The following is a 15,082-nucleotide window of genomic DNA, read 5'->3' on the forward strand; positions in this document are numbered from 1 at the left end:
AGTCCCGGACACCCAGTCCTGAACACGCAGCTCAGGACACCCAGTCCTCACCGTATTCCCCTTGAGCTAAGGTCACACAGACCTCGCCCAATCACTCTGGTAAGTCTTTAAGGTAGACTCCCAAACCTTCACAGACTTCGTTCACCGGCAATCCACAATGTCTCTTGGATGCTCAGAACGCGATGCCTAACCGGCTGGAGGATGCACAGTCCTCAAGTGTAATAAGTCTTTAGATCACACAGACAAGAAGACTTAAGTGATGCCCAATTCTCTTTGGCTCTGGGTGGTTAGGGCTTTATCCTCGCAAGGAATTCTCTCTCAAAGGCTTTGAGGTGGGTTGCTCTCAAACAACAAAAGCCGTACTCTCAATCTGAGCAGCCAACCGTTTATGGTTGTAGGGGGTGGGCTATTTATAGCCACTTGGCAACCCGACCTGATTTGTCTGAAATGACCCTGGGTCACTAAGGAACTGACACGTGTTCCAACGGTGAGATTTCAAACTCACACGACAACTTTACTTGGGCTGCAAGAAAAGCTGACTTGTCCGACTCTGGACAAGATTCGCTCTCATAGTCTTCACTCGAAGACATAGGTTTTGGTTAGGCATCACTTCAGTCATTCTGACTGGTTCTCTTGGACCCCACTTAACAGTATGGTGGTTCCTATGACTCAACGCAAAAGAAAAAGAACTACGAAAGATCTAAGTCTTCGAGCTCCATAGGCTTCATGTGGTGTCTTCTCTTGTCATAGTCTTCAATGTGAATATCTTCATATAACACCTTTGACTTCAATGTCTTCATACATTTTTAGGGGTCATCTCTGGTAGGAAAACCGAATCAATGAGGGACTTCTACCTGTGTTATCCTGCAATTCTCACAAACACATTAGTCCCTCAACTAGGTTTGTCGTCAATACTCCAAAACCAACTAGGGGTGGCACTAGATGCACTTACAATCTCCCCCTTTTTGGTGATTGATGACAAACTAGTTGAAGTTTTCAACGGGGAATATAATCTGTGAAATTGTAAAGGATAAGGAATTGTCTTCATAAGTTGCAAGGGCTCCCCCTGAAGATGTGCATATAAGTAATTTGCTTTTGGAATGCAAATGCACATGGCAGGTTGTACTTGTGGAGATCCACTTCAACTTATGATGACAATCCACTATGCATGTGAAAGTATATGAAGATAATGACATGCATAATGGAAAATGGATGTCTGCAGAATGATCTAAGTGCGGAATTTATCGTCGCACATGCGGAATTTATCATCGCAAAACAAGGTGGCAAATAAGTAGCAGACGACCATCGAGTTTAAGTGTTACAACTCAAAGAACCAAATGTAGCAAAACGAGAGTTGTAAGCACGAGGCAAAATATAAAGCACCCGCCCATATGGACCCGCTTGAAGACTATCAACCTCATATGCTTCTCCCCCTTTTGTCAGTGAGGACAAAAAAGGTTTGAAGACATAGAGCATCTACTCGTTCCCATGAGGAGTAGGTGAAGCAGCAGGGTCGTTGGTGGTGTTTGGCGGTGCTGAAGAGCTTGGAGCAGAGTTGAAGCGTGCTGAAGGAGGTGTCGGTGAAGTAGCATCGTCTTCATCCTCGATAACTCTGGCAGTCACAGTTGCAGCAGAGGAAGAGAACTCAGAGTCTTCAAGGGATGGAGTTCCTCGCAGCACAACCCTTCGAGGAGGTGTGGAGTCAAACTTGAATCGCTCAGTGAAGCCATCCTCTTGAAGATCAGCTTCAGAACACATCATCGTGAGCCCTTTCCATGTGCGGCGACAGGTTTCATGGGCAACGAAAGCATTCTTGGTGGCAAGATTGCAAATGCGATTAACATCCACCAAGAGGCTTTTCATCTGACGCTTCAGTCAGTCATGATGCCTATCCTGTTTCTGATGAAGAGCCACAAGAAGCTCTTGGTCGTTGAGAACATGAGTGCGCTTCTTGGGTCTTGGAGCAGTTGTACTATCAGTGGCTTCAGTAGACGCATGGTGTTGTGCACGTGTAGTGCCAGCCAAAGGATACACCCGAGTGAATGCTTCAACTCCTTCAATGTTCTGTGAGAAACTCTGATGCTCTGCATTCTGAAGACTTAGAGGTTCCTTTGCAGGCTCAGGATAGATGGCTTCAGTAGAGATATCCACATCAGGCAGAAAAATCCTATGATTGCGAGCAGATGGCTGATATGAGATATCGGAGTGAAGTTTAATTAGCTGCATTACCCATGGGGCATAGAATTTCAAGCCAAACAGATCAGAGCCTGATGAAGCAAGTTGGCGGATGAATAAGTCCTCTGCATTGAAGCATTTTCCATGAAGAATATAGAAGACCAAAGTCTTCATTGCACCCTCAAGCTTGGCATTTGGAGAGTGCCCTTTGATGGGCCAGAGAGTTCGCCTGATGATGTGATAGATGGTTCTTGGCAGATACTCAAGGTCTTCAACGAAGAACTCTGTTGGATAAGCAGCATCTTGGGGCAATGGCTTCATCATGCTGAGCATCTGACTCATATCAGGTTCCGACCTCTTAAAGATGCTTTCAATAGCTTCACTATGCAACTGACAGCCATGCTCGTAGAGATCGCCAGGAGTGGGTAAACCAGTGAGCTCAATGATGTCAAATGCATTGGCTTCGTGATGAACGTTTCCGGTCATCCACTCCAGGACCCAAGTCTTCGGATCTCTGCTGTACCCACGGATGTGAAGTGTGGCATAGAATTGGAGCAGCAGCTCTTCATTCCAATGCTCTTGGTCAGTAACGAACGGCAGCAGTCCAACTTCCTTGAAGCAATCCAAAGCTTCTTCCAGACAGGGCAGACCAGCTATGGCTTCAATGTCAAGGCGCTTGTGTGGGAAGATGCGACCTTGGTTGTAAAGAATGCATGAGTAATAGCTTCACTGAGGATAGCTCCAGAACCGATCAGATGATATCCTTTCCCTTGAGTAGGGGTTCCTGGAGCTATCAAAGAATGTGTTGTCTGCCCTGAAGCCATTGATATTGAAGGAGCCAGGTGCTGATCCAGGACCTGGGAACCTTGGCAATCTTGGGATTGGCTTCTGTACCTGAGGCCTGTGCTCAACATGATAGTCGAACTGGGGACCGGCAGCAGACTCAGGAACAGAAGTGACGGGATCAGTGGCTTCGCTGTCTTCTTCTTCCGTTAGGGAGGGCTCCACATTAGCTTCATTGGTGGTTGTGGCAGCCGCAAGATTTTCAAGCATGTTCTCCTTGAGAACTGCTTCTTGGTGGGACAGTGGAGTGGCAACTTGTGGGACTTCATCTTCCGCGGCTGATGCAGCCAGATTGTCTTCAGCGGAGACTTGAGGCCTTAGACCTTTGCGAAGCCCGCGCAACGCAGGCGACGCCTGTGGAGTTGGAGTTGGCTGGGCCTCAAAGTCTTCTTCCTCTTGTGGGTGATCCGCCCATGAAGCATCATGTGCAATTGGCGTCAGTGGACGACCAATGCTGATGAGTTCGCTGTTCTGAGGAAGGACTGCACCATCTTCTACATGGTCATGTTGACCAATGTCTTCAGCAGCGATGGGATCAGCTGCTGGAAAGTCTTCAACTTCATGAGCCTCTGTGGAAGCAGGCTCATGGATAGTCAGTTGGCGTTCAGCTTCAGGATAGACCATAGAAATGGGTTCAACTATCAAGGGCTCTGTGGGAGCAGCCCGATCTTTCTTGGTCTTCCTCTTCTTCTTGGAGGGGGCAGTTGGAGAGGCTTCAGAATGTTTCCTCTTCCTGACTTCAGCCTTAGCAGCCCTTGTCTTCTTGAGCTCTGAAGCGGTTGACCGGCTTTTTGGCTTCGAGCCAGTCAGTCTAGTTGGGAAGACAATCGGAACTGCCTCCTGCCTTGGTGCGTCAGGTTCAGCCGTAGCAGGCTTCTTCTTCTTCTTTGCGGCCATCCTGGGGTCGATGCCAGGACGCCCAAGGGCCTTGCGCTTCTCAGCCTCATTGTAGGCTTGCACACATCTGTCAGCCAGAGTCTTCATGCGCTCACGCGAACCCTGAGCTTCTGCATGTTTCTTTACAAAGGCTTCCTTGAGCTCGTGCATCATACTCTTGAAGTTCTTCACTTCCTGCACGCTGAGCTTGGCCATATGCTTCTTGAACTGAGCCTTTTCATAGTCAATCTTTTGCTTCAGTTCAACAACGCGCTGGGCAATAGCGAGTTCTGAAGCAATGGCGCCTTGGTAGGCGACACTTAGGCCAATTGGTAGCTGCAGGTCTTCAAAGCTGATGTTTGGCGTGTCAAACCACTCGTCAATGAAGTTGTGGATGATGGTCACATCAAAGAGAGGCAGATCATTGAAGATTTCTGCTTCTTCTTTGCTCTTGATGAGTTGCTCAAGAGCGTCATCTGCTAGATCTTCATCACTTGACAGATCAATGTCGTCATTGCGCAGAATGGCAGCAGCAGTTAGCTCTTGTCCGGTGTGAGACAGAGGCATCTTGACCTTCTGGGGCTTGGAGATGCGAGATAAGTCTTTGGACTGCACACTGTCTTCAGGAGGTGCAGTTGCCAGTGGCTTCGCCCGTGAGATTTTTGGTGAAGGGGCAGGCTTTGAAGCTTTAGGCTTCTTCAGCTTCTTTGTCTTCAGCGCTGCAGGCGCTTCATCTGATTCAGCGTCAGCTGCAGGCTCATTCACTGCAGTCCCTTGAACTAAGATGCGGGTGATGAGGCCTTCAAGGTTGTAGAAAGGGCCGATGACATTGGGTTCTGCATGTCATGTGCCATCTGCCCTTGGTGCTGAGGGACCAGGGTTGAAGTCTACCCCCAAAGTCTTCTTGTTCTGCTTCGCTGAGTTCTGGGCAAACTGGAAGTTGCGCTTGAACAAATTGTCGTCACGGCACCATAGTAGTGACGATGGGTGTGCATCAGCAGGCTGTGGCCCACGAACCATGCAGGGATAGAAGCCTTGAGCAATGGCTTCATCTCTGGACCTGGGTAGAAGATTCTTGTATAGGATGTCTCCCCACGGTCTTTTGATGGCATTTTTCTCAGCATATTCCTGGGTTACAAATCGGTATTTGAACCATTGTTCTACCCAATATCTTCGAATCCATTGGATTCGGGTCTTGCGCTGATTGTAATCCTCTTCAGGATCTGTCTTGTACAGTTCTGAGAGTTCATCTGGCAGATCTCTGGATGTTTCTCCATGACGCTTTCTGCCACCCTTCCTTGCTGCTTTCTCTGAAGCCATAAACTTTAACTTGAAAGGCTTCAACACGTTCAAAGGCTTCAAAGGTTTTCGCTTGCTGGACCAACAGGAACTGGCTTCAGGAGAATTAATGTGATGCTGTAAGAATTCTGCAAATGAATGCAGACTATGAGAACCAAAGGATTCTCCCACGGACATGTACCTGTGACAGCATTAAGGTGCGAGGGAAGGGGAAGAGGTCATATGCATTCTCAGAAGATTTTGAAGATAAATCAGTTTAGAAGACATTGACCTCATTGTGCGAAGACATTCACTCATAGATAAGGAGTTGGTTCCAGATTTGTACGAATCCACAGATCAGTACAAGTGAGGAATCTAACTACTTTGTGAAGCATAAGTGAATATACTAGGCATGTTATGAGATGCAGTATGAGAGAGATCTAACTTGTGTGAATAGAAACTGCTTGTGGTAGAAAGTGACAAATCCATAGGATCAACGGTGCTGTAAAAAGGAAGTTTTATTTACCACACTAAGAACTGCTAGACGAAGTGGAAGATGAGGCTGAGCAGTTCGATCTTCCGTGCCCTAACTTGGCGACGGAGGACACCTACGGCGACGGCGGAGAGGACGATGTCCGCGGTCGGCGTGAAGACGGCGTCGGAGAGGTTGCGGCAGCGAAGCGCTTCATCACCGGCGTCGTCGAGGGCTAGCGGTGGCGCTAGGGTTCATGCGAGAGTGAAAGAAGAGATAATGACCGCTGTGAAGTGTGTATTTATAGGTACATGGGCGGCACTGTGCTATTACACAGGTGCCCCTGGCGATTCGCATCTGAGGAACACGTGGCCATTATGCGGAATTTTGGGGTTTGTTCCACGTCCCACGCACGCCTTGATTGTCGGGTGGTCGTTCCTACTTCTCTGGGTTTCATGTGGAGGAATGAGCATTGAAAACGGACTTAATGGTTGTCTCTGTATCTTCTGCTGACAAGGACGCAGAGAAGACATTCGACAGTTTCAATAGAATGCATATGATTTGGAGAGATAGAATTTGAGATAGAAAGCATAGAGAGGTTAGGGTCCGATCACATTCACTTAGTTCAAAAGATTCAACAATGAAGACATAGCTATAAGTGAATGCTGTAGAGGACAGAACACTAATATATATATATATATATATATATATATATATATATATAATCAACATAGTGAAGATAATCATGAAGATATGTTGATATCGAAGCCAACCAAATGTGAAGACATTGCAAGGTAACGCCATGAGTGAAACACTTCAAAATAGAACATTGGGTGGTGGCGTTACCCACCGTATAGGAAGTATTAGACCCAGACATGGCGCACAATTTCCGTGGCGCTCCGAAGTCAAATTCCACATTAATGTATTCACACTTAGAGTGTATGTCTTCATTGATTGAAGATATACTTTACTTCGTGTGTTGCACATCTAAGTCATCAATATGCATTAGGGTTAGGATGTGTGCCTGATCACAGGACATTTGAGGATTCCAGGATATTTAGCTCACACCATAACTTGCAAAATCTCTTCTCATCCAAGGGCTTGGTGAAGATATCTGCCAATTGCTCTTCAGTGTTGACGTGTATGATATCAATATCTTCCTTCACAACATGATCTCTAAGAAAGTGATGACGAATTTCAATGTGCTTTATCTTCGAGTGCTGAACTGGGTTGTTGGCAATCTTGATGGCGCTTTTGTTGTCGCAGTAAAGTGGCACTTGCTTCAGATGAATGCCATAGTCCTTGAGTGTTTGCTTCATCCACAGAAGCTGAGCGCAGCAAGATCCAGCAGCAATGTATTCAGATTTAGCAGTAGAGAGAGATACACAGTTCTGCTTCTTTGAAGACCAACATACAAGTGATCGTCCCGGAAAGTGACATGTGCCTGATGTAGACTTGCGATCAACTTTGTCACCAGCATAATCAGCATCCGAGAATCCAACCAGATCAAACTCTGAGCCCTTTGGATACCATAATCCTAGAGTCGGGGTGTGAGCCAAATATCGAAGAATTCGCTTCACAGCTAAGTGATGCGACTCCTTTGGTGCCGCTTGAAATCGAGCACACATGCAAACACTAAGCATAATATCTGGCCTAGATGCACACAGATAAAGTAAAGAACCAATCATGGAGCGGTATACCTTTTGATCGAACTCTTTACCATTCTCGTCGGGACCCAGATGATGTTTGGCTGGCATTGGTGTTGTGAAGCCTTTGCAGTCTTGCATACCAAACTTCTTCAGGCAATCTTTGAGATACTTCTCTTGGGATATGAAGATGCCGTTGCGTTGTTGTCGTATTTGAAGACCGAGGAAGAACTTCAGCTCCCCCATCATGGACATCTGATATTGCTCTTGCATCATATATCCAAACTCTTCACTGTACTTCTGATTGGTGCAGCCGAAGATAATGTCATCCACATATATTTGGCACACAAACAGTTCACCATCATATGTCTTCGTGAAGAGAGTGGGGTCTAAGGAACCAGGTATGAAGCCTTTGCTCTTCAGGAAGTATTTGAGTGTGTCATACCAGGCCCGAGGGGCTTGTTTGAGGCCATACAGTGCCTTGTTGAGCTTGTATACCATGTCAGGATGTTTTGGATCTTCAAAGTCAGGCGGTTGTGCAACATTCACTTCTTCTTCAATCTTGCCATTGAGAAAAGCACTCTTCACATCCATTTGATATAGAAGTATGTTATGATGATTTGCATAGGCCAGTAGTATGTGTATGGCTTCAAGTCTAGCCACATGAGCAAATGTTTCATCGAAGTCAATGCCTTCCACTTGAGTATATCCTTGAGCAACGAGACGAGCTATGTTTCTGACAACTTGACCATGCTCATCTTGCTTGTTGTGGTATATCCATTTGGTGCCTATTATATTGTGCTTCCGTGGATCAGGACGCTTAACTAGTTCCCATACATTATTCAGCTCAAACTGTTGAAGCTCTTCTTGCATAGCTTGAATCCATTCAGGTTCCATGAAGGCTTCTTCAACTTTCTTGGGTTCTGTTATTGAGACGAATGCGAAGTGCCCACATAAATTTGCTAGCTGAGTTGCCCTTGAACGAGTGAGTGGACCGGGTGCATTGATGCTATCAATTATTGTTTCAATCTGCACTTCATTGGCAATGCGAGGATGTACAGGGCGAAGATTTTGCTCTTGCTGATCATTGTCGTTGTTAAAAGGAATGTCTTCAGGCTGAGCATTGTCTTCATGTTGATCAGGTGCTGAGATGATAAGTTCTTCTTCAGGATGAGCTTCAGAAGGTATAATTTCTCTAGTTCCCATTAGCTTGATTGATTCACTAGATGGAACTTCATCTAGCACATTTGGTAGTTGCTCTCTTTGTGAACCGTTGGTCTCATCGAACCGCACATCCACTATTTCAACCACTTTGTAATGAAAGAGATTGAAGACTCTGTAGGAGTGTGAATCCTTTCCATATCCAAGCATAAAACCCTCATGTGCTTTTGGTGCAAACTTTGAGGTGTGATGTGGGTCCTTGATCCAGCACCTTGAGCCAAATACTCTGAAGTAACTGACATTTGGCTTCTTGCCAGTAAGGAGCTCATAAGATGTCTTGTTCAGAAGCTTGTGAAGATAAACACGATTGTTTGTATGGCATGCAGTATCAATGGCTTCAGGCCAGAATTTTCTTGGGGTCTTGTATTCATCTAGCATCGTTCTGGCCATCTCAATGAGTGTTCTGTTCTTGCATTCGACGACGCCATTCTGCTGTGGTGTGTACGGGGCTGTGAATTCATGTGTGATGCCCAAGGTATCAAGATATGTATCAAGGCCAGTGTTCTTGAATTCAGTGCCATTGTCACTTCTGATGTGCTTTATCTTGGCGCCATAATTGTTCATAGCTTGATTTGCGAAGCGTCTGAAGACATCCTGCACTTCAGTCTTGTAAAGGATTATGTGCACCCAAGTATATCTAGAATAATCATCAACAATAACGAAGCCATAGAGGCAAGCAGTAGTAGTAAGAGTTGAGTAATGAGTGGGACCGAAAAGATCCATGTGAAGTAGTTCGAAGGGTCGAGTAGTGGTCATGATTGTCTTCGAGGCATGTTTGGCCCTCGTCATCTTCCCTGCTTCACAGGCACCGCATAAGTGATCTTTCTTGAACTTGATGCCCTCGATGCCTATGACATGCTTCTTCTTTGCCAGGGTGTGGAGGTTTCTCATGCCAGCATGCCCAAGCCTCTGATGCCAGAGCCAGCATTCTGAAGCTTTTGCTAGAAGACATACGGCAAGCTGTGGTCCTGCTGAGAAATCTACTACGTACAGATCATCTTTTCGATACCCTTCAAACACTAGAGACTTGTCAGATTCCATTAGTACAAGGCAACGATATTTTCCAAATATTACAATCATGTTCAAATCGCAAAGCATTGAGACAGACATTAAGTTGAAGTCAAGGGATTCAACAAGCATGACTTTATCCATGTGTTGATCCCTTGAGATTGCAACTCTACCTAGACCCAATACCTTACTTTTACCAGTGTCAGCAAATGTAATGTGGATCTTGTTGGATGGACGTAAGGTTGAGTCCATAAGAAGACTTCTTTTGCCAGTCATGTGATTTGTACACCCACTATCAATAATCCATTCTGAAGACGCTGGTGTCGTACCCTACAGTGCAGTTAGGGGGATAGGCTTCACCAAGAGCATTGTGAAGCAAAAACATTTGACGAACCAATGGGTTATGAAAGCTTAGATCCATATTAGGACTAATAGGGAGAGTAGCAAGCGATTCAGGAACGAAGTACATAGTAAGACCATTCAGGCATTTGATCTTGCGCCCTACAAGATGTTTAAGGTCCCCAGCAATGGCGTCAGACGATTTTGGTTTTCTGCTGGAGACCTTTCCCTGCAAAAGAGAGTTAAGCTTTCTTAGCCACCCACATCTTCAAGGGTGGCTGAGAAGCAATAAGTCTAAGTGCAGCATCTGAGAATTTTGGCTTTGGAGCCCTAGCAAACAGTCTTGCAGGCGGACAATAGTACTCATAAGAATAAGCAGAATAGTTCTTGGTCTTATGAACATGGCGGTTTGATGAACCGCTCTCATATTCATATGCCTGAGTATGGTTTCCCTGCAAAACATTTGCGTTAGTGTGACTCAGGTGAGTCCTCTGTCTGTATGAAGCCTTTGGACCGTATGAAGCCTTTGGTCTGAGTTTTGTCTTCTTCACGTGAGGTGTCATGATGACATTCACAGGAAGATTCTCCAGACACCTTTTCGGAACCCAGATCTTCTTCATAGGCGGTCCATTCCTGTAGTTAGTGCCAATGTATCTGGCAAACACTTCACCATTTTGATTCTTAAACAGTATATAGTTTGCATCAAAGGATTCATCAATGATAATGGGGTTAGCACAAGTGAAGCCAGATAGATTGGATGGGTCTTCTGAAGGTTCCTTTGCAGCAACCCACATGGTTTTGGGGTACTGCTCAGGTTTCCAGTAAGAGCTATCAGCATTCATTTTCCTTACGAACCCAACACCCTCTTTCCTCGGGTTTCGGTTCAGTATCTGCTTTTTGAGGACATCACATAGTGTCTGATGCCCTTTAAGACTTTTGTACATCCCTGTTTCAAGCAATGTCTTCAACCTAGCATTCTCATCAGCAATAGCAGTGGTATCCTCAGCAGAGGGGTTAGTTACCGCATCAACAGTTGAAGATATTGCAACAGTAGTAGCAGTAGAACATTCAACAACAGAAGTAGCATTATCACGTTCAATGCATTTAAGACATGGTGGTTCAAATCCTTCCTGAGCGGGACTGATCTGTTTGGCGCGAAGTGACTTGTTTTCCTTTTGAAGATCTTCATGAACCGCTCTCAATTTCTCAAGATCTTGTTTCCTTTGAAGATAATCATAGGAAAGCTTTTCATGAGTTGTTGAGAGAGTTTCATGACGACTTTCAAGTTCCTGATACTTAACGTGAAGATTTTTTATGTCTTCAATTAAGGATTCAGATCGAATCATTTCAGCACCTAACAGATCATCGCTTCTGTCTAACAGTTTTTGAATATGTTCCATAGCTTTCTATTGTTCAGTTGCAATTTTAGCAAGTGTTTTGTAGCTGGGTTTTGAATCACAATCAGAGTCATCGTCACTAGATGTTTGATAGTGAGTAGTGCATGTGTTTACCTTGGCACCGCGTGCCATGAAGCAGTAAGTAGAAGCGGAGTAGTCCTTGTCATTTGCATCGGTGTCGGTGACGAGGTCATTGTCTTCAGTATTGAAGATGGACTTGGCAACGTATGTTGTAGCCAAACTTGCGACGCCTGAATCGGACCCCTCCTCAGACTCCACCTCCGCCTCCTCAGAAGCGGACTCCTCCTCTGAATCCATTTCCTTGCCAACAAACGCACGTGCCTTGCCAGATGAGCTCTTCTTGTGTGATGAAGACTTTGAGGAAGACTTGGAAGAAGACTTTGAGTATTTCTTCTTCTTCTTGTCGTCAGACTCATATTCCTTACTCTTCTTCTTCTTTTTGTTCTCATTGTCCCACTGTGGACACTCAGAGATGAAGTGGCCAAGTTTCTTGCACTTGTGACATGTTTTCTTCTTGTAGTCATGAGCAGAAGCTTCATCATTCCTTGAGCTTGATCAGGAAGACTTTCTTAAACCTTTCTTCTTGGTGAATTTTTGGAACTTCTTCACAAGCATAGCAAGTTCCCTTCCAATGTCTTCGGGATCATCAGAACTGCTGTCAGATTCTTCTTCATATGAGGAGACAGCTTTTGCCTTCAAGGCACGAGTTCGCCCATAGTTTGGACCGTAGATATCTCTTTTCTCAGAAAGCTGAAACTCATGTGTGTTGAGCCTCTCAAGTATGTCAAATGGATCGAGTGTCTTGAAATCAGGACGTTCTTGAATCATCAGGGCTAGGATGTCAAACGAACTATCAAGTGATCTCAGTAGTGTCTTGACGACTTCATGTTTGGTGATCTCAGTAGCGCCGAGGGCTTGAAGATCATTTGTGATGTTAGTGAGTCGGTCAAATGTGTGCTGGACATTCTCATTGTCATTTCGCTTGAAGCGGTTGAAGAGGTTGCGAAGGACACTGATTCTCTGATCTCTCTGGGTTGAGATGCCTTCATTGACCTTGGAGAGCCAGTCCCAGACCAGCTTAGATGTCTTCAAAGCACTCACACGGCCATACTGTCCTTTGGTCAGGTGACCACAGATGATATTCTTGGCAGTAGAGTCCAGTTGAACAAATTTCTTGACATCAGCAGCAGTGACACCTTCTCCAGCCTTGGGAACGCCGTTTTCGACGACATACCATAGGTCGACATCAATGGCTTCAAGATGCATGCGCATCGTATTCTTCCAGTAGGGATATTCAGTTCCATCGAAGACAGGGCACGCAGCGGAGACTTTAATTATCCCTGCAGTCGACATAGCTAAAACTCCAGGTGGTTAAACTGAATCACACAGAACAAGGGAGCACCTTGCTCTGATACCAATTGAAAGTGCGTTATATCGACTAGAGGGGGGTGAATAGGTGATTTTTATGGAAGTCTTCAAAACATGGGAGTTATGAAGACAAACGATAGAAATAAACCTAATACCCTGCAGCGGAAGGTAGACTACACTAGGCAAGCCATAGTCAAGTATTCAATAGAGTGAGAGCACAATGACTAATAGCAGCAATGTAGTAAGGATCAGGTAGGAAGATATTGTGAAGCCAGACAGAACACGCAATCACTCAGTGAAGACAAACGATAGTGCAAACATACAATGACTTCACAAGGAGTAACAGTAAGTAAAGGGAAGGGAAGATGAAACCAGTGACTCGTTGAAGACAATGATTTGTTGGACCAGTTCTAGTTGCTGTGACAACTGTACGTCTGGTTGGGGCGGCTAGGTATTTAAACCTTAGGACACACAGTCCCGGACACCCAGTCCTGAACACGCAGCTCAGGACACCCAGTCCTCACCGTATTCCCCTTGAGCTAAGGTCACACAGACCTCGCCCAATCACTCTGGTAAGTCTTCAAGGTAGACTCCCAAACCTTCACAGACTTTGTTCACCGGCAATCCATAATGTCTCTTGGATGCTCAGAACGCGACGCCTAACCGGCTGGAGGATGCACAGTCCTCAAGTGTAATAAGTCTTCAGATCACACAGACAAGAATACTTAAGTGATGCCCAATTCTCTTTGGCTCTGGGTGGTTAGGGCTTTATCCTCGCAAGGAATTCTCTCTCAAAGGCTTCGAGGTGGGTTGCTCTCAAACGACAAAAGCCGTACTCTCAATCTGAGCAGCCAACCGTTTATGGTTGTAGGGGGTGGGCTATTTGTAGCCACTTGGCAACCCGACCTGATTTGTCCGAAATGACCCTAGGTCACTAAGGAACTGACACGTGTTCCAACGGTCAGATTTCAAACTCACACGGCAACTTTACTTGGGCTGCAAGAAAAGCTGACTTGTCCGACTCTGGACAAGATTCGCTCTCATAGTCTTCACTCGAAGACATAGGTTTTGGTTAGGCATCACTTCAGTCATTCTGACTGGTTCTCTTGGACCCCACTTAACAGTACGATGGTTCCTATGACTCAACACAAAAGAAAAAGAACTACGAAAGATCTAAGTCTTCGAGCTCCATAGGCTTCATGTGGTGTCTTCTCTTGTCATAGTCTTCAATGTGAATATCTTCGTATACCACCTTTGACTTCAATGTCTTCATACATTTTTAGGGGTCATCTCTGGTAGGAAAACCGAATCAATGAGGGACTTCTACCTGTGTTATCCTGCAATTCTCACAAACACATTAGTCCCTCAACTAGGTTTGTCGTCAATACTCCAAAACCAACTAGGGGTGGCACTAGTTGCACTTACACTTTTGTTCTATTACGGGCTGGATTTCCATGATCTGGCCCCGGACTCCCTTCTTCACATCTCATCATTTATTGTCGTCTGTGAGGCCTTCCTCCACATTACCCCTCACTTCGGCTTGTGGCTCAAGACCTTCGATGTGAAGCCGAAGATGGTCGAGGGACAGTACGCAGCGTGCAGAGGTGCTTTAATAAGCAAAATTGTTGATGCTCCGTGGCCAAAGGGTTCCTTTCCAGAGGTGTCTGGATTATGGCAACGGGAGTGGTTCTACTCACAGCTCCCCGAAGTGCCAAGTGGGTGGCCGCCCCCACCTTTCGCTCAGGCCCTCCACCACAACTGATGCCATGGATCAGCAGGGGGCTGAGCTAGGGTCCAGCCAAGGACGTGCCGATATTGCAGAGCCGCATCCGAGATCTCTTCGAGGGAGATTTCAGTTTGGTTATGGTAATGCAAGTCATGCTGGTTCGTCGAGTCCAGCCTTGCAAACGCCGGCCCCTCCGCATGTGGGAATTCAACCCAGAAGGACCGTGCACCATTCAGAATTTACTCAGCCTGACGCACGAGGAGATGTACAAATCGTTCTTCGGACCTCAAATAGAGTGTCCGGACACTACCGAGGACATGGGCCTGAGCAGCAACCACACCGCGGCCCAAGTAACTAATCCCATGGCCGAACACACTGTCCTTTTTATTTATCATGACATCATTCTGAAGAATCGCTCTTTGACCAGGACTGGATAACAAAGGCAAAGATGATCCGGTGTCCGGCCCCCCTTCCTGAAGGCTTGGACAATCCGGTGCTGGAAAAGATGCTCAAGCTAGCACCTTGCCTGGTGCCCTCAAAGGAAGATGAAGGGGGGAATAAAGAGGGCGAAAGCGGGCCTCCACCGCTACCTATTCCAACCGATGGAATGAGCGCCTCCCTGAAGGAGGATAACCCAGGGGAAGAATCTGACATTCGCTTGCCCCGGGGAAGGAAGAGGACTACCTCTGAAGATTTGGAAACCAAGGTTTCC

The sequence above is a fragment of the Triticum dicoccoides genome, chromosome 5A, assembly GCF_002162155.2.
Source record: "Triticum dicoccoides isolate Atlit2015 ecotype Zavitan chromosome 5A, WEW_v2.0, whole genome shotgun sequence".
Taxonomy (NCBI): Eukaryota; Viridiplantae; Streptophyta; class Magnoliopsida; order Poales; family Poaceae; genus Triticum; species Triticum dicoccoides.